A 27,404-nucleotide genomic window follows, 5' to 3' on the forward strand; every position below is an offset into this window, starting at 1 on the left:
GAACACGGCGCATTCCGTTGCCTCCCAATGAACACGACGCATTCCGTTGCCTCCCCATGAACACGATGCATTCCGTTGCCTCCCCATGAACACGACGACAACGCGGTTTCTCCGTTCTGACCCAGCCATGTCAATGAGCCCTCGCCGTATGTATGCGCGAGTAGGCGTTTAAGACCCCGCCCGTATGTACACATACGTGGCCGTATTTTCTTTCTTGCACCCTGGCCGCCTCTACTACGACACGTGTGCGCCTCTACATCCACCAGTATATATGTACATACATGTTCGCGACAAGAATGACAACGCTATGTACGCTTCAACCAGGTGGGTCCCGACTGTCAGGCACTTCCTTGCGTGCGATGATGTAGCTGGTGGGTCCCAGCAGTCAGGGGGGCGAAATACGGTGGCCCTTCCGGTGGGTCCCCGCTGTCAGGTGGAGAAATAATTATTTTGCACGTAATAAGGAGGCACTTCCTTGTTGCGGCCGTGGACCCAGCTGTCAGCGTGTCCACGTACAGTCCACGTCTGATGGAAGCCGTTCCTTGACCACGTTGACCACGCCACGCCGAGAGCACCAGGGCGATGGACGACGGCGAGGCCTAGGAAGGGGACGACGCGGAGCCGGGGAAGATGCGGCAGTGGATGCCCACGCATAGAGGAGTACGAGGGCACTAGTTCACTGCGGTCTGAGGCTGTCGCCGCCGCAGAGTAACAGGGGGTGTGGGTGAGTAGAGGGATGGCCTGGCCAGCGGTGGGAGTAGTAAGGGGCGGTGAGGCCTCCGCCGCATCACAGCTGGCAGTGGTGGTAACGTTTTTTCGCGAAATACAGAGGCCCTTTCGGTGGGTCCCTGATGTCAGGTGGAGGAATCATTCTTTTGCGCGTAATAAGGAGGCATTTCCTTGCGTGCGGCCGTGGACCCAGCTGTCGGCCTCTCCATGTACAGTCCACTTCAGATGCATGTCGATCGTTGACCACGTTGACCAGGCCGTGCCGAGAGCAGCAGGGCGGTGGACGACGGTGAGGCCTAGGAAGGGAACGACACGGAGGCAGGGAAGACTCGGCAGTTGTTTCCCACGCGGAGGTGAGTACGACTGTATGAGGGTTTACTGGTTTGTCTGCCATCGCCGGAGAATAACAGCAGGTGTGGGTGAGTAGAGGGATGGCTAGGCCAGCGATGGGAGTACGGTGGGGCGGTGAGGCCTGCGCGGCAGCACAGTCGGCCGCAGGGAGGAGGGAGCAGGCAGTCCCGCCGGCGCTTGTTTGAGCGGCTGGAGCAGGAAGAGCAAAGATTGAAGAAGCACGACGGCCGTTGGATGGACATCCAATAGTCACTGCTTGTGCATCAACCTTTTTTAGGAGAGCCTCAAATCTGTGGAAAACAACATACAACCCATATGCCATTATTTCTAATAATTTTCAGCCCATTTGCTAATTTTAAGGTTTTTTTGGAGCCCATATTCTTTTTGTTAGCATTACAGCCCAAATTGTGTCCACGATTAAAAAATTATACGAAATTTTGCATATTTCGGTGCGGTCCGAACTGTTTTAATCCCGAAATTTCGACTCACATTCAAACTGATTTTAAAAATAAATGTATATCAATATAAAATCCAACAAATTCTCCACGCATAAAAATTAATGTAATTTAAAATCTTGAAATGAAAAAAAAGATATTTGAAACTAATTGCCGGTTTGATGTGTTTTAAAAATGTACAACCCATTTCTCATTACTGATGGGCCATTTTCTTGGCCAGCCGAATGAAAGCTCTCCTTGTCTTGAAAGATTTGCAGCCCAACAGACCTGACAAATCGACTTACTTGGCAAATCCCAAAAAAATTGGGCTATGGCCGTGGACCCAGCTATCAGCCTCTCCACGTACAGTACTCTTCTGATGGAAGTCGTTCCTTGACCACGTTGACCAGGCCACACGGAGAGCACCACGGTGATGGACGACGGAGAGGCCTAGGAAGGGGACGACGCGGAGCCGGGGACGACGCGGCAGTGGAAGCCCGTGCGGAGAGGAGTACGTGGGTTCACTGGTTCGGCTGCGGTGTGAGGCTGCCGTCGCCACAGGGCCTGGCCAGTGGTGGGAATAGTAGGAGGCGGTGAGACCTCCGCGGCAGCATAGCCGGCCACGGGAGGCAAGAGCATGCGGCATGACTGGCGCTGCTTTGGGCGGCTGGAGCAAGAAGACCAGAGGTTGAAGAAGCACTACGGCCGTTGGATGGACATTGTACGGTCACTAGAGCTAGAATCATTCATATTGATTAAGTTGACAAAGCCCTCCGCCCCCGTCAACTTTGTTGGCCCACAAGTCATCCTCCGACTATGGTGGGTCCCAGCTAGCAGGGGGTATTCATTTTTTGTGCGTAATAAGGAGGCACTTCCTTGCGTGCGAAGATATAGCTGGTGGGTCCGACATATCAACGGGGGGAACATTTTTTTCGCGGAATACAGAGGCCCTTCCGGTGGGTCCCAGCTGTCAGGTGGAGGAATCATTATTTTGCTCGTACAGTCCACGGCCGATGGATGTCGTTCATTGACCAAGTTGACCAGGCCGCGCTGAGAGCACCATGGCGGTGGACGACGGCGAGGCCTAAGAAGGGAACGCCACGGAGCCGGGGAAGACTCGGCAATGGTCGACCACGCGGTGGGGAGTACGAGGATTTACTGGTCTGGCTGCCGTCACCGGAAAATAACAGGAGGTGTGGGTGAGTAGAGGAATGGCCTGGCCAGCAATGAAGTAGGGTGGGGCGGTGCGGCATGTGCGGCAGCACAGCCGGCCACAGGAGGCGGGAGCAGGCAGTCCCACCGGAGCTGGTTTGGGCGGCTGGAGCAAGAAGATCAGATATTGAAGAAGCAGCACGGTCGTTGGATTAACATCCAACGGTCACTGCTACTAGAATCGTTTGTGGACTAAGTTGACAAAGCCAAAGTACATGTCAACGTAGTAGACCCACAAGTTAGCCTCCAAATCTGTCCCAAACAGCATACAACCCGAAATTTCTAGCTAGATTCAAATTAATTTTAAATATAAATATACCTTAATTCAAATTCAATGAAATTTTACCCGCACAAAAACAATGAAATTTAAAATATCAAAATCCGAAAGAAAACAATATTTTGGAACTAATTGTATGTTTGTTGTATTTTTTCATTTTACAGCCCATTTATTATTACTTATAGCCCATTTTCTGGGCAAAATGCATCCCTCCTCGTCTTGAAAGATTTCCAGCCCAGCAGGGCGTAGAAAAGCAAGTAGTCCTACGTTGGTTATTCTGCAAAAAAGAAAAATAGCTGGCTAGCAATTTTCAGAAAGGAAGAAAACAAGCTGGGCTGGTCATGTGCTAAACATATGAAATAAAAGCCTGGGCTAGACGGGCCATGGGTCCCGCACAACCCAGTTGATACCCTTCTCTGTCCTGAAAAACAAAATTACTGCGCGCGCTGCTGGGTCCCTACTGTCATCCTCACCAGGTACAGTCATCTCCATATTCCTCTTGGTTGTTGACCATGTTGACAACACCGGAGGGTGGCGCCGCGGCGAGCGAACCAAGGCGGAGGACGATGGTGAGGCCTCGGACGGGAACGAACAGGAGTCGGGGCAGATCACAGCCAGCCGTAGGAGGCGGGAGCAGGCGGTCCCGCCGACGCTGGTTTGGCTTTGGCGGCTCAAGGAAGAAGAGACTGAAGAAACGCGACAGACGTTGAATGTCAATCCAACGGTCAAGGTTGGCACAATCGTTTGTTGACTAAGCGGACACCAAGTAACATACTTTTTTATATATAGGAAGAAAACTGCAAGGAAAATGCGTTCGTCTGCCGTCCTCCTCACAGGGAAAGTTCGCCACATAAGTGACTAGCACCCTTGGTTTTCAAATGAGAGGTATTGGGTTCGAGTCCCAGGAACTCTCAATTTTGTCCTCCTTCCTTCCTCGCAAAAAAAGGGAAAGAAAATCAAAGACTTGGGAAGGCGTACAGAACAAGCTAGTGTACCGGTAATGAGACGTTGCCGAGTTTTAGAAAAAAGAAAGACATGCTCCTGTAGCTGGTTCGAATCCAAACCTAGACTATGACTTTATATGGTGCTATGCTACTCTGCAAGTAATGAAACTGACATACCGACGTTTGCTTTCCTCTTCTCTACTTACTCTGCCTAGCATCAGAAGCTCTGGCCGCAGCAACCATGTCCGCTGGCTGCTCGTCCACCTGCTCTTCCGCAGGCAACAACCAGATATGCGCCAAGTCGCAACCCGTACCATCGCCTATGGGTCTCATCACACCCTCGCCGGCACGCGCACCGCAGCCGATTTCTCATCGCAACCCGCTGCCGTTGGTGTGGTGCCACTGCTGCAAATCACACAGAGTCATCCGTCGCGTCTCAACCACAATCGCAACCATGGCCGAGTCTTCTACAAATGCCCGAATCATGGGGTAATAATATGTTTAAGTGTTGTTCTGCTGCTTTCAGTTCCTGATTTTTTTAATAGTTTGGTTGATGATCTACCAATTTGATTCGTGCAAAAAAGGGCAGATTCGTCCGATTTGTATTTCTGGGAAGTTGCTGATGTGGGGGAATGCAACTACGCTGATTATTTGGTTAGCCGAGGAATCCCAATACCAGCAGGTTGGGGTGTTGGACAAGTAACTGAAGGAACGGCAGAAGAGGAAGATGCAGAGCAGAAGGTTAAAGATGTAGTTCCTCTGATCATGGCCAAGCAACAGCTGCTGAACGGCCTTGACAGCAATGAGGAGATGAAGGAGCTTGTGAAGATAATGGGCAAAATCGATGTGCTCTATAGGATGATTGTCTCTTTATTTGCAGTGTATGTAGCACTCGTGATGTATTCAGTGGCCACAACATGAGCACTTTGCTGAAACTAGTAATGAATGAAACCTGTGTAGCAGGCTGGGCATAGTGTTGTGAACATCTAATGATTTCTATTAACGGAAATCAGGGGGCATCCCCTTTTGCTCATATAAATAAATAAATAGTAGAGGCCCTGTCGGGTCAGCTTTGTTCTCATTCGAAGACGTCGAGCAAATTGCAGTCCAACAGCAAACTATGTCATCAAATTCAAGTTTCACAGCCAAATATGAGTACAAGTAAACAACAATGTCATCATGTTTTAGGTGTCTTACAATCACCAAACACAAATCAGCATACATAACAAGTGATGTTCTCATAGCAAAATACTAAACAACATGTTCATCAGGTTTCAGTTGTCATAGCAAATACAATTTCACATAGTAGATAAAAACGTCTTCTGACAGGCAAATACGACAAAAGCAATGTAATCATCATCCGCAGCAGCAGCGTCAACATCTTCACCATGTGTATTAGTCTGAATCGTAATTCCCCATGGTGTCATCTTCTTCTTCGTCCTCAACCTCCTCGAACGTTGGCTTCTTCTTGATCAACTCTTGTATGTCCACAACACGACAGACAATCTTTTCGCCGGCGTCATTGACGTGATGGTTCTCAAAGATATTAGGAACATCTGTGTTATCTTGTACATCAGGAGCAATGTAAGCATCATCTTGTTGTGCAACTTCATTAAACAAATTCCTCTGCTCAAACCTTTGCAATACTCTCCAGTCATCGCTACGTGCAAATGTGTCTTCCAAGAAAAATATCTGTGTTGCTTGATTTGCCAAAATAAAAGGCTCGTTGGTCTGGTACGCCGCCTGGACATTGATGGATTTGAAATAATCATCAGCTCAGGGTTTTGTGATCCTGGAAAATAGGTTATACCAACGACAGCACAACAGAACCACACACCGATGATCCTCAAAACTGGAGATATACTGCAACTGAATAATGTCTGTTATGTTAGCATACATTTCAGTTATCTCTTTGTCATACGTATCCGTGCTCATGATGGCACTGTTTTGTGTCTTCCTGCCTTTGTCTCGTGCAAGGGTGTTGTAGCGCACATCTCCAACAACGCAAGATTCATAATGTCTTACCCGAGTATCAGGACCCATTGCTAGTGAGTAAAGGGCATCATCAACTGCCTGCCCATCCTCCCACATCTTCTTAACCTATGGTTAGAAAATAGACAAGCTGATCATCTTATATACTCAGTATATTAAAAAAACTGACAGTGCACTTCAAAAGCTTACATGGTTCTTGAACCATTTCACAAATCCTGCCATAACCAGTTTGTCAATGTTTCTTTGATTTTGCGGCAGTAACTCCTCTTTGTAGATGCTGCACAACATAGTGATCACGTCAAACATCTAAATATATAAGAATGTGCTGCAAGTTTAGTAGATTACGATGTATAAGCTGCAGTACTGCACTTACTTGATATAAGGTAGTATCTCAGGACATTTATTCAACACATACCAAACCATTTTGTCCAAATCTTTAGGTTTGTCCTCTTGTCGACTCTTCCCTGTAACTCGAATAGAATAATCGAAAACATTGAGCCCGGGATTGTCTTCACCCACCTCTTTGCTAAGCTGATCAGCTGTTTCAATGTATTTTGAGCAGAATGTCAATGCTTCTGTAGCAATGTAGGCCTCTGCAATGGAACCCTCGGGTCTAGCTCTGTTCCTAACATAGCCCTTGAAAGTGCCTAGCCACCTTTCAATAGGGAACATCCAGCCATGCTGTACTGGACCTCTAAGTAGTGCCTCATCAAGTAGATGAACAGCCAAATGCACCATCACATCAAAGAAGGCTGGAGAATAAATCTTCTCAAGGTCACATAGGATAGTTGTTATCTTGTCTCTAAGACGCTCCAAAGCATCTATCCTGATATTCCTACTGCAGAGTTCCCTGAAGAATTGTCCCAACTCTGCAACTGCTCTGTATAAGTCAGGGTGGTCCAATCCTCTAAGGATAGCAGGTAAAACCCTTTGAAGTAGGACGTGGCAGTCATGAGTTTTCAACCTTTGTACCTTGTTTCCATCTGCACTGACTCTCCTTTCAGGGTTGGAAGCAAATCCATGTGGGAATCTCACATGTGACAGGACCTCGCAGAATTCTTTTCTTTTTACCTTGTACAAGACGTACACAGCTGGTGCCATATCCCGTGGTTTACCTTCATCTTGCACCTGCAAATCCTTTCTGATACCCAGGTGTGTCAAATCAATCCTCGATTTTAAGGTATCTTTCGTCTTGCCTTCAATATTAAGAAGTGTGCCGATAATGTTGTCACATATATTTTTCTCGATGTGCATCACATCAAGATTATGCCACAGATCCAAATCTTTCCAATACTCCAAGTCCCACAAAGTGGACCTGCGGGTAAACAATAATCTCTCTTCTACCTTGCGACACTTCCTTTTCTCGCTACCATTACCAGGATGGTTTCCTGGTGTAATATGGCTGACCTTCTCTAATTCCACTTGCAACTCATCGGCGGTGAGCCTCTTTGGCGCACCACGGTTTTCATGCTTTGCATTGAACACATGTCTTTGGTATTTTCTAGGATGCGGCTTGTCCTTGGAAAGGAAACGACGGTGTCCAATGTAACAGATCTTGCTAAGTATTGCGTATGACAGCGGATTCCTGTCACAGCGAACACGTGCATTGTAACCATGTGTCGTTCGCCCTGACATAGTGCCCAAAGCCGGATAATCATGGATGCACCAAATTATAACAGCACGCAAAAAGAAATCAGCTGGTGGGCTGCTATATAGGTCTCAAGTGAGAACACCCTTCCATAGCTGTTGAAGTTCCTCCACAAGAGGCTCCATGAACAAATCAAAATCCTTTCCAGGACTTTTTGGACCTGGGATGAGCAAGGCCATCATGTAGTTTGATTCTTTGGTACAGACATTTGGAGGCATGTTGTAAGGGATAACAAGCACTGGCCACATGCTATATGTGGCGCTCTGGTGGCCAAATGGGTTAAACCCATCTGAAGCTAAGCCAAGTCTAATGTTTCTCGGGTCAGCAGCAAACTCTTTGTGTTTATCATTGAACATTTTCCACTCACTACCATGAGATGGATGGCTCATTACATTCTGATCTCTGTACTCCTGGTTCCTAGAATGCCACAGTACATCCTCTCTTGTTTCAGCATCATGAAACAACCTCTGCAATCTTGGTGTAATTGGAAAATGTCTCAGAACATTATGAGGAATCCTCTTCACAGCATCGCCATCTTTCCATCTTGATGATTTGCATTTCGGGCATTCACTTAAGTTGGCATAATCCTTCCGGAACAGAACACAATTATTCTTACAAACATGGATCATATCATATCCAATTCCAACTGCATGAAGGAAATTCTTCATTTTACTGTAGGTGTGTGGCAGCTCAGACGCAACTGGGAAAGATTCGCGGAAAGCAGCCAACATTGCATCGAATGATTTGTTGGTCATCCGCTCAGATGTCTTCACCTGAAGAAAGGTGACCATAGCTGAGAATACTGACAGCTTATTTCCTGGGGTGATAGCAACGTTGAATTGTTCCAACATGCGGGCCCACCATTTTTCTTCTGCAGGTGAAAGTTCACGGAATGCACGAGCATTTCGTAGCATTGTTTCAATGTTGGTCAAACTCACTGGCTCCGCCACCACCACCTCCTCCTCCTCTTCCACCTGAGCATCAGGCAGATCAAGATGGTGATCTGCTGCTTCCACGTAGTCAATAACATTGACGTTCACAGCTTCACCATGATGAACCTGTAGGGGAACGTAGTAATTTCAAAATTTTCCTACACACACGCACGATCATGGTGATGCATAGCAACGAGAGGGGAGAGTGTGATCTACGTACCCTTGTAGACCGACAGCGGAAGCGTTGTGACAACGCGGTTGATTTAGTCGTATGTCTTCACGATCCGACCGATCCAAGCACCGTTACTCCGGCACCTTCGAGTTCTTGGCACACGTTCAGCTCGATGATAATCCCCGGGCTCCGATCCAGCAAAGTGTCGGGGAGGAGTTCCGTCAGCATGACGGCGTGGTGACGATCTTGATGTTCTATCATCGCAGGGCTTCGCCTAAGCACCGCTACAATATGATCGAGGTGGAATATGGTGGAGGGGGGCACCGCACACGGCTAAGGAACGATCACGAAGATCAACTTCTGTTCATGGGGTGCCCCTTGCCTCAGTATATAAAGGATGGAGGAGGAGGCCGGCCAAGGCAATTGGTGCGGCAAGGATGTGGAGTCCTACTAGGACTCCAAGTCCTAGTAGGAGTCCACCAAGAGGGGAGGAAGGGAGAAGGAAGTGGAGGAGAAGGAAAGGTGGCCGGACCCCTTTTCCTTAGTCCAATTCGGACCAGAGGGGAGGGGGTCGCAGCAGCCCCTTGGCCCTTTCTCCTCTTCCCACTAAAGCCCATCAAGGCCCATTGCTTCTCCCGTAACTACCCGGTACTCCAAAAAATACCCGAATCACTCGGAACCTTTGCGATGTCCGAATATAGTCGTCCAATATATCGATCTTTACGTCTCGACCATTTCGAGACTCCTCGTCATGTCCCCGATCTCATTCGGGACTCCGAACTCCTTCGGTACATCAAAACTCATAAACTCATAATATAATTGTCATCGAAACCTTAAGCGTGCGGACCCTACGGTTCGAGAACAATGTAGACATGACCGAGACATGTCTCCGGTCAATAACCAATAGCGGAACCTGGATGCTCATATTGGCTCCTACATATTCTACGAAGATCTTTATCGGTCAGACCGCATAACAACATACGTTGTTCCCTTTGTCATCGGTATGTTACTTGCCCGAGATTCGATCGTCGGTATCTCAATACCTAGTTCAATCTCGTTACCGGCAAGTCTCTTTACTCGTTCCGTAATACATCATCTCACAACTAACTCATTAGTTGCAATGCTTGCACGGCTTCAGTGATGTGCATTACCGAGAGGGCCCAGAGATACCTCTCCGACAATCGGAGTGACAAATCCTAATCTCGAAATACGCCAACCCAACATGTACCTTTGGAGACACCTGTAGAGCTCCATTATAATCACCCAGTTATGTTGTGATGTTTGGTAGTACACAAAGTGTTCCTCCGGCAAACGGGAGTTGCATAATCTCATAGTCATAGGAACATGTATAAGTCATGAAGAAAGCAATAGCAACATACTAAACGATCGGGTGCTAAGCTAATGGAATGGGTCATGTCCATCAGATCATTCAACTAATGATGTGACCCCGTTAATCAAATGACAACTCTTTGTCCATGGTTAGGAAACATAACCATCTTTGATTAACGAGCTAGTCAAGTAGAGGCATACTAGTGACACTCTGTTTGTCTATGTATTCACACATGTATTATGTTTCCGGTTAATACAATTCTAGCATGAATAATAAACTTTTATAATGATATAAGGAAATAATAACTTTATTATTGCCTCTAGGGCATATTTCCTTCAGTCTCCCACTTGCACTAGAGTCAATAATCTAGTTCATATCGCCATGTGATTTAATAGCAATAGTTCACATCACCATGTGACTAACACCCATAGTCCACATCGATATGTAACCAACACCCAAAGGGTTTAGTAGAGTCAGTAATCTAGTTCACATCGCTATGTGATTAACACCCAAAGTGTACTAAGGTGTGATCATGTTTTGTGAGACAATTTTAGTCACCGGGTCTGTTATATTCAGATCCGTAAGTATTTTGCAAATATTTATGTCAACAATGCTCTGCACGGAGCTACTCTAGCTAATTTCTCCCACTTTCAATATCTATCTAGATTGAGACTTAGATTCATCTAGATTAGTGTCAAAACTTGCATCGACGTAACCCTTTACGACGAACCTTTTTTTCACTTCCATAATCGAGAAACATATCCTTATTCCACTAAGGATAATTTTGACCGTTGTCCAGTGATCTACTCCTAGATCACTATTGTACTCCCTTGCCAAACTCAGTGTTAGGGTATACAATAGATCTGGTACACAGCATGGCATACTTTATAGAACCTATGACCAAGGCATAGGGAATGACATTCATTCTCTTTCTATCTTCTGCCGTGGTCGGGCTTTGAGTCTTACTCAATTTCACACCTTGTAACATAGGTAAGAAACTCTTTCTTTGATTGTTCCATTTTGAACTACTTCAAAATCTTGTCAAGGTATGTATTTATTGAAAAACCTTATCAAGCGTCTTGATCTATCTCTATAGATCTTGATGCTCAATATGTAAGCAACTTCACCGAGGTCTTTCTTTGGAAAATTCCTTTCACACACTCCTTTATGCTTTGCAGAATAATTCTACATTATTTCCGATTAACAATATGTCATACACATATACTTATCAGAAATGCTGTAGTGCTCCCACTCACTTTCTTGTAAATACAGGTTTCACCGCAAGTCTGTATAAAACTATATGCTTTGATCAACTTATCAAAGCGTATATTCCAACTCCGAGATGCTTGCACCAGTCCATAGATGGATCGCTGGAGCTTGCATATTTTTGTTAGCACCTTTAGGATTGACAAAACCTTCTGGTTGCATCATATACAACTTCTCTTTAAATCCATTAAGGAATGTAGTTTTGTTTATCCATTTGCCAGATTTCATAAAAATGTGGCAATTGCTAACATGATTTGGACAGACTTAAGCATTGCTACGAGTGAGAAAATTTCATCGTAGTCAACACCTTGAACTTTGTCAAAAACCTTTTTCAACAAGTCTAGCTTTGTAGATAGTAACACTACTATCAGCGTTCGTCTTCCTCTTGAAGATCCATTTAATTTCAATGGCTTGCTGAACAATGGGCAAGTCAACCAAAGTCCATACTTTGTTCTCATACATGGATCCTATCTCAGATTTCATGGTCTCAAGCCATTTTGCGGAATCTGGGCTCATCATCGCTTCCTCATAGTTCGCAAGTTCGTCATGGTCTAATAACATGACTTCCAGAATAGGATTACCGTACCACTCTAGTGCGTATCTCACTCTGGTTTACCTACGAGATTCGGTAGTAACTTGATCTGAAGTTACATGATCATCATTATTATCTTCCTCACTAATTGTAGTAGTCACAAGAATAGATTTCTGTGGTGAACTATTTTCCAATAAGGGAGAAGGTACAATTACCTTATCAAGTTTTCTACTTTCCTCCCACTCACTTCTTTCGAGAGAAACTCCTTCTCTAGAAAGGATCCATTCTCAGCAATGAATAACTTGCCTTCGGATCTGTGATAGAAGGTGTACCCAACATTTTCTTTTGGGTAACCTATGAAGATTTACTTCTCCGATTTGGGTTTGAGCTTATCATGTTGAAACTTTTTCACATAAGCATCGCAGTCCCAAACTTTAAGAAACGACAGCTTAGGTTTCTTGCCAAACCATAGTTCATACGGTGTCATTTCAACGGATTTAGATGGTGCCCTATTTAACATGAATGCAGTTGTCTCTAATGCATAACCCCAAAACGATAGTGGTAGATTGGTAAGAGACATCATAGATCGCACCATATCTAATAAAGTACGGTTATCACGTTCGGACACACCATTACAGTGTGGTCCTCCAGGTGGCGTGAGTAGTGAAACTATTTCACATTGTTTTTAACTGAAGGCCAAACTCGTAACTCAAATGCTCTTCTCTACGATCAGATCGTAGAAACTTTATTTTCTTGTTATGATGATTTTTCACTTCACTCTAAAATTCTTTGAACTTTTCAAATGTTTCAGACTTATGTTTCATCAAGCAGATATACTCATATCTGCTCAAATCATCTGTGAAGATCAGAAAATAATGATACTTGTCGCGAGCCTCAATATTCATCGGATCACATACATCAGTATGTATTATTTCCAATAAGTCAGTTGCTCGCTCCATTGTTCCTGAGAACGGAGTTTTAGTCATCTTGCCCATAAGGCATGGTTTGCAAGCATCAAGTGATTCATAATCAAGTGATTCCCAAAATCCCATCAGCATGGAGTTTCTTCATGTGCTTTACACCAATGTGACCTAAACGGTAGTGCTACAAATAAGTTGCACTATCATTATTAACTTTGCATCTTTTTGGTTTCAATATTATGATTATGTGTATCACTAAGATCGAGATCCAACAAACTATTTTCATTGGGTGTGTAACCATATAAGGTTTTATTCATGTAAACAGAACAACAATTTATTCTCTTACTTAAATGAATAACCGTATTACAATAAACATGATCAAATCATATTCATGCTTAACGCAAACACCAAATAACACTTATTCAGGTTCAACACTAATCCCGAAAGTATAGGGAGTGTGCGATGATGATCATATCAATCTTGGAACCACTTCCAAGACACATCGTTACTTCACCCTTAACTAGTCTCTGTTTATTCTGCAACTCCCGTTTCGAGTTACTAATCTTAGCAACTGAACTAGTATCAAATACTGAGGGGTTGCTATAAACACTAGTAAAGTACACATCAATAACATGTATATCAAATATACTTATGTTCACTTTGCCATCCTTCTTATCTACCAATCACTTGGGGTAGTTCCGCTTCCAGTGACTAGTCCCTTTGTAGTAGAAACACTTAGTCTCAGGCTTAGGACCAAACTTGGGCTTCTTCACTTGAGCAGCAACTTGCTTGCTGTTCTTCTTGAAGTTCCCCTTCTTCCCTCTGCCCTTTTTCTTGAAACTAGTGGTATTGTCTACCATCAACACTTGATGTTTTTCTCGATTTCTACCTTCGTCAATTTCCGCATTACGAAGAGCTTGGGAATCGTTTCCGTTATCCCTTGCATATCATAGTTCAATACGAAGTTCTACTAACTTGGTGATGGTGACTAGAGAATTCTGTCAATCACTATCTTATCTGGAAGATTAACTCTCACTTGATTCAAGCGATTGTAGTACTCAGACAATCTGGGCACATGCTCACTAGTTGAGCGATTCTCCTCCATCTTTTAGCTATAGAACTTGTTGGAGACTTCATATCTCTCAACTCAGGTATTTGCTTGAAATATTAACTTCAACTCCTGGAACATCTCATATGCTCCATGACATTCAAAACGTCGTTGAAGTCCCGATTATAAGCCATTAAGCATGGTGCACTAAACTATCAAGTAGTCATCATATTGAGCTAGCCAAACGTTCATAATGTCTGCATCTGCTCCTGCAATAGGTCCGTCACCTAGCGGTGCATCAAGGACATAATTCTTCTGTGCAGCAATGAGGATAAACCTCAGATCACGGATCCAATCCACATCATTGCTACTTACATCTTTCAACAAAATTTTCTCTAGGAACGTATCAAAATAAACACAGGGAAGCAACAACGCGAGCTATTGATCTACAACATAATTTGCAAAATACTACTAGGAATAAGTTCATGATAAATTTAAGTTCAATTAATCATATTACTTAAGAACTCCCACTTAGATAGACATCCCTCTAATCCTCTAAGTGATCACGTGATCCAAATCAACTAAACCATGTCCGATCATCACGTGAGATGGAGTAGTTTCAATGGTGAACATCACTATGTTGATCATATCTACTATATGATTCACGCTCGACCTTTCGGTCTCCGTGTTCCGAGGCCATATCTATATATGCTTGGCTCGTCAAGTATAACCTGAGTATTCCGCGTGTGCAACTGTTTTGCACCCGTTGTATTTGAACGTAGAGCCTATCACACCCGATCATCACGTGGTGTCTCAGCACAAAGAACTTTCGCAACGGTGCATACTCAGGGAGAACACTTCTTGATAATTAGTGAGAGATCATCTTAAAATGCTACCGTCAATCAAAGCAAGATAAGATGCATAAAAGATAAACATCACATGCAATCAATATAAGTTATATGATATGGCCATCATCATCTTGTGCTTGTGATCTCCATCTTCGAAGCACCGTCATGATCACCATCGTCACCGGTGCGACACCTTGATCTCCATCGTAGCATCATTGTCGTCTCGCCAATCTTATGCTTCCACGACTATCGCTACCTCTTAGTGATAAAGTAAAGCATTACAGCGCGATTGCATTGCATACAATAAAGCGACAACCATATGGCTCCTGCCAATTGCCGATAACTCGGTTACAAAACATGATCATCTCATACAATAAAATTTAGCATCATGTCTTGACCATATCACATCACAACATGCCCTGCAAAAACAAGTTAGACGTCCTCTACTTTGTTGTTGCAAGTTTTACGTGGCTGCTACGGGCTTAAGCAAGAACCAATCTTACCTACGCATCAAAACCACAACGATAGTTTGTCAAGTTGGTGCTGTTTTAACCTTCGCAAGGACCGGGCGTAGCCACACTCGGTTCAACTAAAGTTGGAGAAACTGTCACCCGCAAGCTACCTATGTGCAAAGCACGTCGGGAGAACCGGTCTCGCGTAAGCGTACGCGTAATGTCGGTCCGGGCCGCTTCGTCCAACAATACCGCCGAACCAAAGTATGACATGCTGGTAAGCAGTATGACTTATATCGCCCACAACTCACTTGTGTTCTACTCGTGCATATAACATCAACATAAAAACCTAGGCTCGGATGCCACTGTTGGGGAACGTAGTAATTTCAAAATTTTCCTACGCACACGCAAGATCATGGTGATGCATAGCAACGAGAGGGGAGAGTGTGATCTACGTACCCTTGTAGACCGACAGCGGAAGAGTTGTGACAACGCGGTTGATGTAGTCGTACGTCTTCACGATCCGACCGATCCAAGAACCGTTACTCCGGCACCTCTGAGTTCTTGGCACACGTTCAGCTCGATGACGATCCCCGGGCTCCGATCCAGCAAAGCGTCGGGGAGGAGTTCCGTCAGCACGAGGCGTGGTGACGATCTTGATGTTCTATCGTCGCAGGGCTTCGCCTAAGCACCGCTACAATATGACCGAGGTGGAATATGGTGGAGGGGGGCACCGCACACGGCTAAGGAACGATCACGAAGATCAACTTCTGTTCATGGGGTGCCCCTTGCCTCAGTATATAAAGGATGAAGGAGGAGGCCGACCAAGGCAATTGGTGCGGCAAGGATGTGGAGTCCTACTAGGACTCCAAGTCCTAGTAGGAGTCCACCAAGAGGGGAGGAAGGGACAAGGAAGTGGAGGAGAAGGAAAGGTGGCCGGCCCCCTTTTCCCTAGTCCAATTCGGACCAGAGGGGAGGGGGTCGCAGCAGCCCCTTGGCCCTTTCTCCTCTTCCCAGCCCATCAAGGCCCATTGCTTCTCCCGTAACTACCCGGTACTCCGAAAAATACCCGAATCACTCGGAACCTTTCCGATGTCCGAATATAGTCGTCCAATATATCGATCTTTACATCTCGACCATTTCGAGACTCCTCGTCATGTCCCTGATCTCATCCGGGACTCCGAACTCCTTCGGTACATCAAAACTCATAAACTCATAATATAACTGTCATTGAAACCTTAAGCGTGCAGACCCTACGGTTCGAGAACAATGTAGACATGACCGAGACATGTCTCCGGTCAATAACCAATAGCAAAACCTGGATGCTCATATTGGCTCCTACATATTCTACGAAGATCTTTATCGGTCAGACCGCATAACAACATACATTGTTCCCTTTGTCATCGGTATGTTACTTGCCCGAGATTCGATCGTCGGTATCTCAATACCTAGTTCAATCTCGTTACCGGCAAGTCTCTTTACTCGTTCCATAATACATCATCTCGCAACTAACTCATTAGTTGCAATGCTTGCAAGGCTTCAGTGATGTGCATTACCAAGAGGGCCCAGAGATACCTCTCCGACAATCGGAGTGACAAATCCAAATCTCGAAATACGCCAACCCAACATGTACCTCTGGAGACACCTATAGAGCTCCTTTATAATCAGCCAGTTACGTTGTGACGTTTGGTAGTACACAAAGTGTTCCTCCGGCAAAAGGGAGTTGCATAATCTCATAGTCATAGGAACATGTATAAGTCATGGAGAAAGCAATAGCAACATACTAAACAATCGGGTGCTAAGCTTATGGAATGGGTTATGTCAATCAGATCATTCAACTAATGATGTGATCCCGTTAATCAAATGACAACTCTTTGTCCATGGTTAGGAAACATAACCATCTTTGATTAACGAGCTAGTCAAGTAGAGGCATACTAGTGACACTCTGTTTGTCTATGTATTCACACATGTATTATATTTCCGGTTAATACAATTCTAGCATGAATAATAAACTTTTATCATGATATAAGGAAATAATAACTTTATTATTGCCTCTAGGGCATATTTCCTTTAGAACCCACCTAGTATATGTGACCGACATCCCATACAAGTGTAGATGATTTTGCACAGTTGACTAGAACTTGTAACTGAATTCATACAACTGCTACACGGGCAGAGCACATCTGATTTCGGACCACCATACTCAGCTCTAATAAAGTTCATGAAGATTTCAACCCCCTCGACATATGCAGCGAAGAATCTTCGAGCAGAAGTTATCCAAGTCCTGTCCATCTGTTAGACATACAAATTAGTTCTTCTACTAGATATTACAGGAAAAACATATGTGCTTTTTTATGAAGTCCAGGAAAAAAATACCTAGGTCGATGTCTAAATCTATGGCAAGATATTTGGACGAGCAGATCTAAGTAACGAAATATATGTAAAGCTAATTCAGCAAACAGATTTGAGTGCCAAATTATGGCAGGCTGTTTTAGCAGTCAATGAGGCCGAGCACACAGCCATCGAACTATCGAAGGCCATCGCAGCAACAAAGATCGAGTATAAAACGATGTAGAGGTATTTCAACTAACAGATTGGCTACTAGACCATGGCAATCTACGTCGCAATAAATATATGGCAAGATATTTTAGCAACTAATCGTCCTTGGCATGCCATCTCAGCTAAGCAGATTGAGTGTAGAACAGGGCAAGGAAGCTTCTTAAGCAGAGCATATTGACAGTAAACTACTTCGGCAAACAGTCAGATTAACAGCGTCTATCAGCTAACATTCAGCGCTACACCGACATGAAAGGGGCCTCAGTCTAGAATGCACGTACCGTCGGAGAAGCTGACCGCCGTGCGTCTCAACACGAACGTCGCCAGCTGTGGTGGCGCTGACCGTCGTGCGCCTCCACAAGAACGTAGCCAGAGGTGGCGGCGCGGCTAGAGGACGGCAGTCTACGAGAGCGTACTATGGGAGCAAGAGGATCACCGAACCGCGGCGCCGACGTATCGGCGTGGCGATAGGGCGGCTTTGGCGGAGCGAATGGAGTTGAGGGGGACAGGGGGGAGGGGGGTTTGGGGAATATTATTGGCTAGTTGGCCGAAGGGCGGTTGAATCGGATTTGGGGGGAATTTTTGGGTGTGGGGGGGAGGATTTTCGTGCGGTGGGCGGGGGGATTTTGGCGCATGGTCGATTTCTCCAAGTGCAGTCCCACGTGTTAGTGAAGAGGCAAGCCGAAGCGCATTCCGTTTGCGTGAGCCATGTGCAGGACCGAACATGTGTGGGGTACAATGCGACCGCAACAGGAGTGTTGTGAGTGTACTACATTTTTTCCTTTTAAACTAGATGCTTCGCCCCCTCAAAAAAATATGTTGCTTTGCGCGATCCATCGATACTACTACTAGTAATCCGGTAATCCCGACTAAAACAGCGCGGCCGGGTCTTTTCCCGCGCGATATGCTGGGTGGTTGGCTTAGTTGGGTTTTTTAGGACGAGTAATGCTACACCTACGTAATCCCAGTTACGTAATTAACGTAATGTGAAACGTGTGAGATGTTGATTGTAGATTGGGGGAGGGAGGGGCCCACCACCATGAAAATCAGGGGAGGAGAGAGGAGGCAATTTATGTTAACCCTTTCATAGGTTCCCGTAGATATAGAAAGATGTGTCCGATCCTACAATATAGTCCGTCCGATCTATATCTAACGGATAGGAAGGAAACTATGACAATTTACCCACACTCCTCTCCACATTTGCAGATAAGGCTTTCCCTTGTTCATCCTTTTCTCCCACAAGATCTTGATCTTCCGTGCAACGCACGGGCATCTTGCTAGTACTCCTACAATATGTATATTATTGTGGAAGTTCATATACACTGGCCGAGATTAATGCAAACACGGCAGATTTTCATTACATTTCGAACTTTTATAGGACGAAAAAATAAAAGAAACCCAACCCTCAACCTATTCTACGGCGGCGACCGACGTCCTCCATCTGTGATCTCCATGTACGGGGGAGGGGTTCAAGACCCGTGAAGTGAAGGTGCGGTCTCCGGCGAGGAAAAGTAGAACACGGGAGACGGACCGGCCAGTTGGCACACCATGCCCTTCCACCTCCCATGCCCTACTCATCCCCGGAGGAGTCCCTGACCTCGGCGGTGCCGGACGTTGGACGGCGGCAAGTAGGACGCGTGGCTGACGGTGCTCCCATCGTCGGCCACCAGCATGGGTACTGCTTGTGCGGCGACTTGAGCGAGGGCGGCGACCTCAAGCTCCATCCCCGAAGACAAGCTCTCCCACAGAGCGTTCGCGCTTGCGGCCATAGCGGATGTGGTTCCAGGTAGGAGGACGATGCGCTATGGTGTGGAGGTTAGCTGGGCGTTGCCGCTTTAAGTAGCGCATTCCGGTGAGGCCAAGCATCCGGGTGCCTCATTAAGTCGCCGGAGTTGGTTCCGCAGGCACCGAGCCTCTTAATGACGACATATGAACGGATGGCATGAATGCGGGTAGCTGGCGCCGGCTGGGAACGCATCGCGCGATGGCGCGAGGGACGAGGGTTTTGGTGTGCCAGGGTAGTCAGCTGTGGTCGTGGCAACGTTGGAGATGCCCTTTGCTCACATGCGATCCCCGCATGTCATTGAAAAAGCAAGACGACCCGGCATGGTCTCAGGTCCAGAGGATGCAGTTGGCCACGCTACACCACTCCACGGACGCGTCGCGGTGCCCCGTGCATCCTCGACGAGCCGGGTGCTGGGGTGTGTTTGGATTGTGGCTAAAGTGCACCTTGCCAAAATTTTGGTCATGACTAAAATATTGGTCTTTGTTTGGATGGTTGCCATTTTTTTGGCATGCCAATGAACTCTAGCCAACTCTAGTTCATTTTTCTTGCCAATGTCGGCCAAATCATGGGCAACCAATACCTCAACCAAAATTTTGGTCATGAACCAAAGATTGGTCTTTGTTTGGATGGTTGGCATTTCTTTGGCATGCCAATGAACTCTAGCCAACTCAAGTTCATTTTTCTTGCCATATTCGAGCGTCAGTGCTCCGCGTTGCGCATTAGGCCTTTCACTATGTAGGCCAAGCGAGATAACTTATTGTTTATTTGAGTCATTCAAGTATAATCATGTGGCGTTTGCTTATTTCTCGTTCCTCTCCAACCCTCTTCTCCATCGATCATGTCGCCCTCCAGTCGAGTCCATCCTCTCGCATGCCTCATTTGAACATTCCGCCGAGTATCATTTGCATGTGCCCACACTAGTCCTCTTTAAATAGATCTCAGGACCCCGAGATGAAATCGAGAGGGAACGAGTGGGGGCACGTGATACCTAAGGCGGATTCAAAATTTTGAATCGGTGATCATAGCATCCGCAAATCATATATAAAGGGTATTCAATGTTCGTTTCATTTTTGAACATACAATATACTCCCTCCTATCCTTTCCAGTTTACATATAAGTTTTATGTGTAGTCAAAGTATATCTACTTTGATAAAAAAGGTATCAACATTCAACAATGCCCAATCAATACTGGTAGATTCCTAGGTACTCCTAGATTTGTACTGAGATGGTTTCCAATTTGACTATTGACAAGATTAATAGTACATGAGATGTATAATGTGAAAATTATATCATTGGAAACTCCTTTCACATACGAATTTGACCGTATGCTTTGTGTAAGTTGCATGTCATATATTATTACTCTAACATTTGGTCAAAGTTAGCCTCGAAAAACGCATTAGACCCTGTATGCTTTGTGTAAGTTGAATGTCATATATTATTACTCTAACATTTGTGTAAGTTGCATGTCATATATTATTACTCTAACATTTGTGTAAGTTGCATGTCATATATTATTACTCTAACATTTGGTCGAAGTAGTATAGTGGAAGTGGATCCTCTGACGTAGGTATCCCTGCCTTACCCTCCCTTTTGGTCACTTACTGGCGGACCCGATGCTTGCTAGGCCCCGCATGTCAGTTACTCAATGGGTTCGGCCACATCAGGGGATCCTCATTCATAGTATACTCCCTCTGTTTTTATTTACTCTGCATAAAACGGAGGGAGTGGTGGTATAATAAATGACGCGGGCGGGGGAGGGGGAGGGACGTCGGTTTGCTCTCAACTGCGGTCCCACAAGCGAGCGAAAGCGCAAGACGAAGCGTGTTCCATTCGGTGAGCGACGTGGAGGGTCTAGCGTGCCGGGCTGCAATGGGAACGCGACAAGAGAGATGTACAGTCAAAACCAATTGACCGGTCATCACTGGAACCACTATTCACACTAGAACCTTCGCTGCTCGGCCTACGCCAGCCACTGCCCTAAAACCACACCAAATCTCTAGCCCATTCCCCCACCTTTCGATCCCCTAGTCCGCATCAAAGGTTCCCTAGTTCGCTGGAAAGCCATGGTGCGCCGCAAGATCACTTACTACAAGATGCTGACGCCGGAGCGCCGCGCAGAAATCGCGGCGCCGGTCGGTGCCACAGACCTCCGTTCCCAAGCTCGCTTTGCGGCGGGCCAATCCCCGAGTTCTCTGGAGCCAAGCTACGAGGAGGAGGAAGTTGATCCAATGTTCATGGTGGAGGTCGCGGCGCAGAGGGCCCCCGATGGGTATGAGACGATGGACGTCGACTTCGTGCCGGTGTCCGAGTCCCCCATGGTGCAGGCGGACCAGCGGTTCAACATGGCGATACTAAAGGAGGACCGGGAGGCAGAGGCTCAACTCGACGCGGAGCGCGCGCATGCCGCTGCCATCGAGGCTCTCCTGCAGGCGGAACCGGATGTCGTGGATGTGAACCGGGCGGCGGAGGCTCAACTTGAGGCGGAGCGCGCGGATGCCGCTACCATCGAGGCCCTCCTGCAGGCGGAACCGGACGTCCTGGACTTGAACCGGGCGGCAGAGGCTCGACTCGACGCAGAGCGCGCGGATGCCGCTCTCATCAACCCCCTCCTGCAGGCGGAACCGGACGTCCTGGACTTGAACCGGGCGGCGGAGGCTCAACTCAACACGGAGCACGCGGATGCCGCTGCCATCGAGACCCTCCTGCAGGCGGAACCGGACGTCCTCGACTTGAACCAGGCTATACTCTTGTCCATGCAGAGCGCCCGCATGCTCCGCTTGAACGAGTAGCTGGAGGCCGAGGACAACCACGGTGCGGAGACACATGTCGGCTGGTTCGCGCCGACAGCCGAAGACGATGAGGTCGTCTCTTTCCGCAAGCAGTGATAGTTTTTCTTTATGTTATTGTTTTTATGGATCTTTTGCTGTGTAAAAACATATATTTGTTATGCAAGTCGCCTGACTTGGGTCAGTCTACCATTTCAGGTGGTTGCATGAATATCCTACGTCTCCTAACCCTTCTTTCCTTCTTCCTCACGTCTTCTTCTTCCCCAATAGACCACCGCACGGGCCGTACGGATACTCCCCAACATGCGGTTGGATAAACATACTCTATGAACGAAAATTATGTGTCAGCGATAGGATGGCTGAGTTTGGTGTGTTCACATGCGACATCACGTATCAGTGAGGGTGCGTTCCCTTGGCTGGGTTTGCGGCGTGCAGGAGCGACTGTGTGAGGGTGCGTTGCGACCGCGGCGTGCAGGAGCGACCGTGTCAGGGTGCGGTGTGACCGCGATAGCTGTGCGCAAGTGTACCTCCTTCTCATTTTGAAAACTTTAGGCAAGCTTGGCAAAAATGTGTGGCGAAGTTTGGCAATGCAAGGCCTAGACCCAAACAGGATAAGTACGTACGTACTAGGAGTGCTAGTGTTAAAAAAGAAAGGTTGGGTTTTCCTTCGCGAGATTTAATCGATACAAATCCTCATTTCACGTGTTAATTAATGCGTATTTTTCTCTCCAAATACCAAAGAGCTAACCATCTCACTCCTCATCGCTTGATTAATGCAGCGCCATGCAAACCAACCTTCTCACTTCCGCATGCATGCAGGGGATATTAATGTCCTTGGTTGCTAACCCCATCAATTTTGCCTCGATTAGTGTTAGTGGCCCTTTGCAAATTGTAATTTTGATATATTGGCCTTGTGTACAAAAAAATGGAGGTAGTAACTATATTTGACTTCCTTCCCCATTGCGGTGACATCGATGATAATTTTTTGGTGGTTTGGCGAAGTGCGTTCGACGGAGAACACCATTGAGGGAGACCACGGTAAGTCGTTCGCAAGTGCCGCCTGCAAGCCGAGACAACTGCCTTATTTGCATCCAGGAAGTCCTTTACTAGTACTACTAGGAGTAACTAATGCGGTGAGATGGCTTCTCGAAGAAGATGATGGAGAAGCGGAGTCAGCGAAGAGTGAAATGATGGTTGCTTCGTCCGTGCTTTTGTGATTTGACGCCTCACTGCTTTGTGATTTGTGATAGAAGGGATAGGGGAGTAGACTTTGTGCTCTATAATGTACTACATGTGTCCAAGCATGGGAGAAAGAGGAGAGATGTTGCATTTTTCTATTCCTTCAATCAATCAATCAGGGAGCTTCGGTTCCATCTTTTTGGCTTTGGCAACACCGTCCACAATGGTTCCCACGATGCCAAAAGCTATTTTCACATTTGGCTACACATTGTGGATGCCCTTAACTGTACCACTTGGTTTTTCTCCTGTGTGCTATCTATACAAATCTCAACTATATTGATCTAAAAAATTATAGAATCAAGATTAGTAAAAAGGAGGTGATTTTGCCGTGCGGATGGCGGGGGAGGTTTCTTATTTGAGCAATGCTACATCCACGTAATGGTTTACGTAAAGTTACAAACTGATTGATGTGGGACTATTTGATTGGATTAAAGGAGAGGATTAGACCCACCCCACCTGAAAATCAGGGGGCATATATATACTATATGGAAAGTATACGTAGCAACTATGTAGCCCTTTGTAAGTCTAGGATTAGGCTTCTTATTTTTGAGGACGTTGTCCTGGCGGTTTGCTAACATGCGGTCCAACGTGTCAGTGCTTTACCAAGCCGATCCGCGTCCCACATGAGGCAGAACAATGGCAGAAGCAACATGTGGTTAAGTTGAAGAAGATGAGGGAGAAGCGGATTCAGCAACGAGTGAAATGATGGTTGCTTCGTCCCTCCAAGTTAACTGCGGGAAAGGTGCAGCGTTGTGATTTGACGCCTCATTGCTCATTACTACGCCGGCGCCATGACTGGGGTGCTAAACCCCGGCTGCTCTGCACTGTATTCCGGTATGCCACGTGGACCCGGTAGCTTGATGTCCCACATGTCGACGAAAGGGACTAGAAGATTTATGAAAGCGAGCGCTCCACTCTTACGACGGAGGAGTAGACGACACGACGGCCCAGTGAACTGTCACCTGTACTGTATAGTACTATAGTTTTGCTGTTTTGCACGATCCATCGATACAAACCCGATTAAACAGGAAATGGCAGGATTTTTGCCGCGCGGTAGATGATATTGGCCATACATTTCAAAGGAAATTTTAATGTATGCAAACTGAATAATTATAAGTAACAATATGATATCTAGTAAAACTAAAAACACATATGATTTATTGTGTTAGAGTGTAGTAGTAGTGCTATATTACATAGTTGTTAGATGTAACATGCGAGAACGTGTAGAGATGTAGTTTTGGAGGGCCTACAGAGAGAAAAGCGTAATACGGTCACCGAACTTCAGAATAAGCTGATTACGGTCACTATATACTCCCTCCGTTCCAAAATAGATGACCCAACTTTATACTAACTTTAGTACAAAGTTGGGTCATCCATTTTGGAACGGAGGGAGTACGTTTTGCAGTGATTATATGGTCACCTGCTCACAACTCAGCATCGGATTGCACTCTGTTGACCGGCCAAATAGTCTGCGTGGCGCCATGTTGACTAGTTAAATTGACCGCATTCATTGTGGGTCCCACCTGTCAGTTCACATAGGCAAAAGGTCAGATAAATACAAATTTACACAGGCGCGACAAGGCTCCAACCCGTGCGCGGGAATCACCTGGTTGTGTATGTGTCTGTCAGGGCCTGATGTGTGCGCATGCACGTGTAGGTTGAGCACTTCAGCGTGAGAGTGTGTGTTGGTCGTGTGGTGTACTGGTGTGTGCATGCATGCGTGCGTGTGTGCGTGTGAGTGTTGCGTGCGTACGTGGCTGCATGTGTACGTGTCAGTGTTGCGTGCGTGTGTGGGTGCATGTGTTTGTGTGAGTGTTGTGTGGATGCAGTTTGTGTGCATACGTGAAAGGGGCGTACAGGGGGGGTATGCGATGGAGAGAGAGATGCTCTTCGTTTCTCTTTATTATGACTAACTTTGTATATAGTATAAAAATATACAAATTCAATGTGCGGAATAAATATCATTGTGGGCACCATGCAATGCAAATTAGCATTCGTACTCCTCCATATAACTTTGTAATGTTGTATATATGTAGAAACTCTAAAATAATTTTTTGGCCACACTTTATTCAAAAGGAATGTTGTATGCGAAATAAACGTGAAGAGAGGGCTTTTTAGATCAATGGGGTACGTGATGTAACATGTGTGAATGTGTAGTTGATGCATTTGGCGGGGCCTAGAGAGGTATGTGTGTGTGCATTACGTATTCGAGAGAGGCATGGATAGAGGGGTCGACAGGGGGGGCCTGGGAGAGATAGCACGAGAAATGAGAGTGGTCTAGAGAGAGAGACGAATATGACGTCATGACAAGAGATTCCATTCCCTTGAGTGTGTATATGCAAGGGGGGAGGGAATGGAGGCACCAGGAGAAATTTTCTGTGTGTGTGGTGTTTGTGTTGGTATGTGTGGGTGTGAGAAGATAATGAGACATGGGGGAAGAGGGTGTGTCACCGCGTGAGGTCCGGTGGGTCGAGGTGAGGCCCTTCGTTCTGTTTCGTCCTGTGCCACATTGGTCGGCCCGTGATGCATTTAGGAAGACCCATGGATGACTAGTCGTACAAGACAAAGATAGCAGAATTGTGAAGGACTCTATGTCCACTGACAAAGCCAGCTAGGATTTGTAACCCTAGGTTCTCGGACTAAGGTAACCCCTTTATCTTTGATATTACTATTCATCCAACCTAACTTTAAGGGGCATCCTACAGAATGCTCTGCTAGAATCATACTCGTCGATTAGGAAGAGAGGTGTGAGACAATGTGTGAGAGACAGGCGTAAAGATAATGTGCATACATGAGACATGTAGTAAGGTCCATGTATATAGAAAGGGTCGATGAGGATTGTGCGTGTGTATGTTTGTGAGAGGAAGAGTGCTTGTGATAGAGGTTAGTGAAAACAGTTGTAAATGGTTATGAGAGGGAGGGAGGGTTATATCTAGAGCATGTGTGCGAGAAAGACACCTCGGGAGAGAGTGTGTGAGCATGTGTGAGAGACCACCGATGGAGAGTGAAACTACACGTAAAAGACTACTCTACACATTGATTAAAGATATAAATTGTATCCAAATATTAAGATGGGATCATGATATTTGCAATTCGCATAAGGAGCGGTCATTGATCCATCAGACATCTAGATTCTATCGAATTTGAGCATGTCTATGTTATTATTCGACACAGTTGATCCACATAGTTAGTATTTTGAATTCCAGACAATGCATCGCTTTAGCAATCGAATATAAACGTGACTATAGTTCATGTTGTGTGTGTAAAGCACATTATACATACGAAAGTTACACAATAGACATTATAAATAGCTACTACCTATGAACTACCATACATTTGAATTCAACTTAAGGTGGTTTTAAAAAAATCGAATTCAACATGAAGTCCATTCAATTATTTGAATTTGATATCATGGCATTTGTAAACCATACCTAAATTATGGGGGCACCAATATTTGCTCTGATTTTGTACATAATAGCATATGTAGTCGTGTACAAAATAGATTCAAATTAACTCCTCCATTCCAAAATAATCATAGTTATAGGATTTTCAAGTGTCAAAATTTCAAAAAGAAGCGGATAATTTAATGAGGTTTTCAAACATACAAGGTCAAATATAACGTTGTATATTTAGGTCAATCCTCATAGTTCAAGAGTACTCTAAACGTGAATGCTTGTGTTTCAAAATTTCGAACAAAGCGCCAAAAGAGCCTCTACTCGCCCGAAACCGCGTGAGACCAATGTTTGGTAGTATAAGGAAATTACTTTTCTAATAACTCCGACCTGTGAAACCTACCGGCCCGACGTCCAATGGTCTAAACTGGGGTAGGTTTGTAGCTTCATCTAGACGCCACGCAACCGCATCCGAAAAACATTCATACACAATGGCGGCCTAAGCACACATGCGCACGGCCGAAATCGCTCCCGCCCACTATTTGGGACACCTGGGAT

Source organism: Triticum dicoccoides, chromosome 1A (genome assembly GCF_002162155.2).
Source record: "Triticum dicoccoides isolate Atlit2015 ecotype Zavitan chromosome 1A, WEW_v2.0, whole genome shotgun sequence".
NCBI lineage: Eukaryota > Viridiplantae > Streptophyta > Magnoliopsida > Poales > Poaceae > Triticum > Triticum dicoccoides.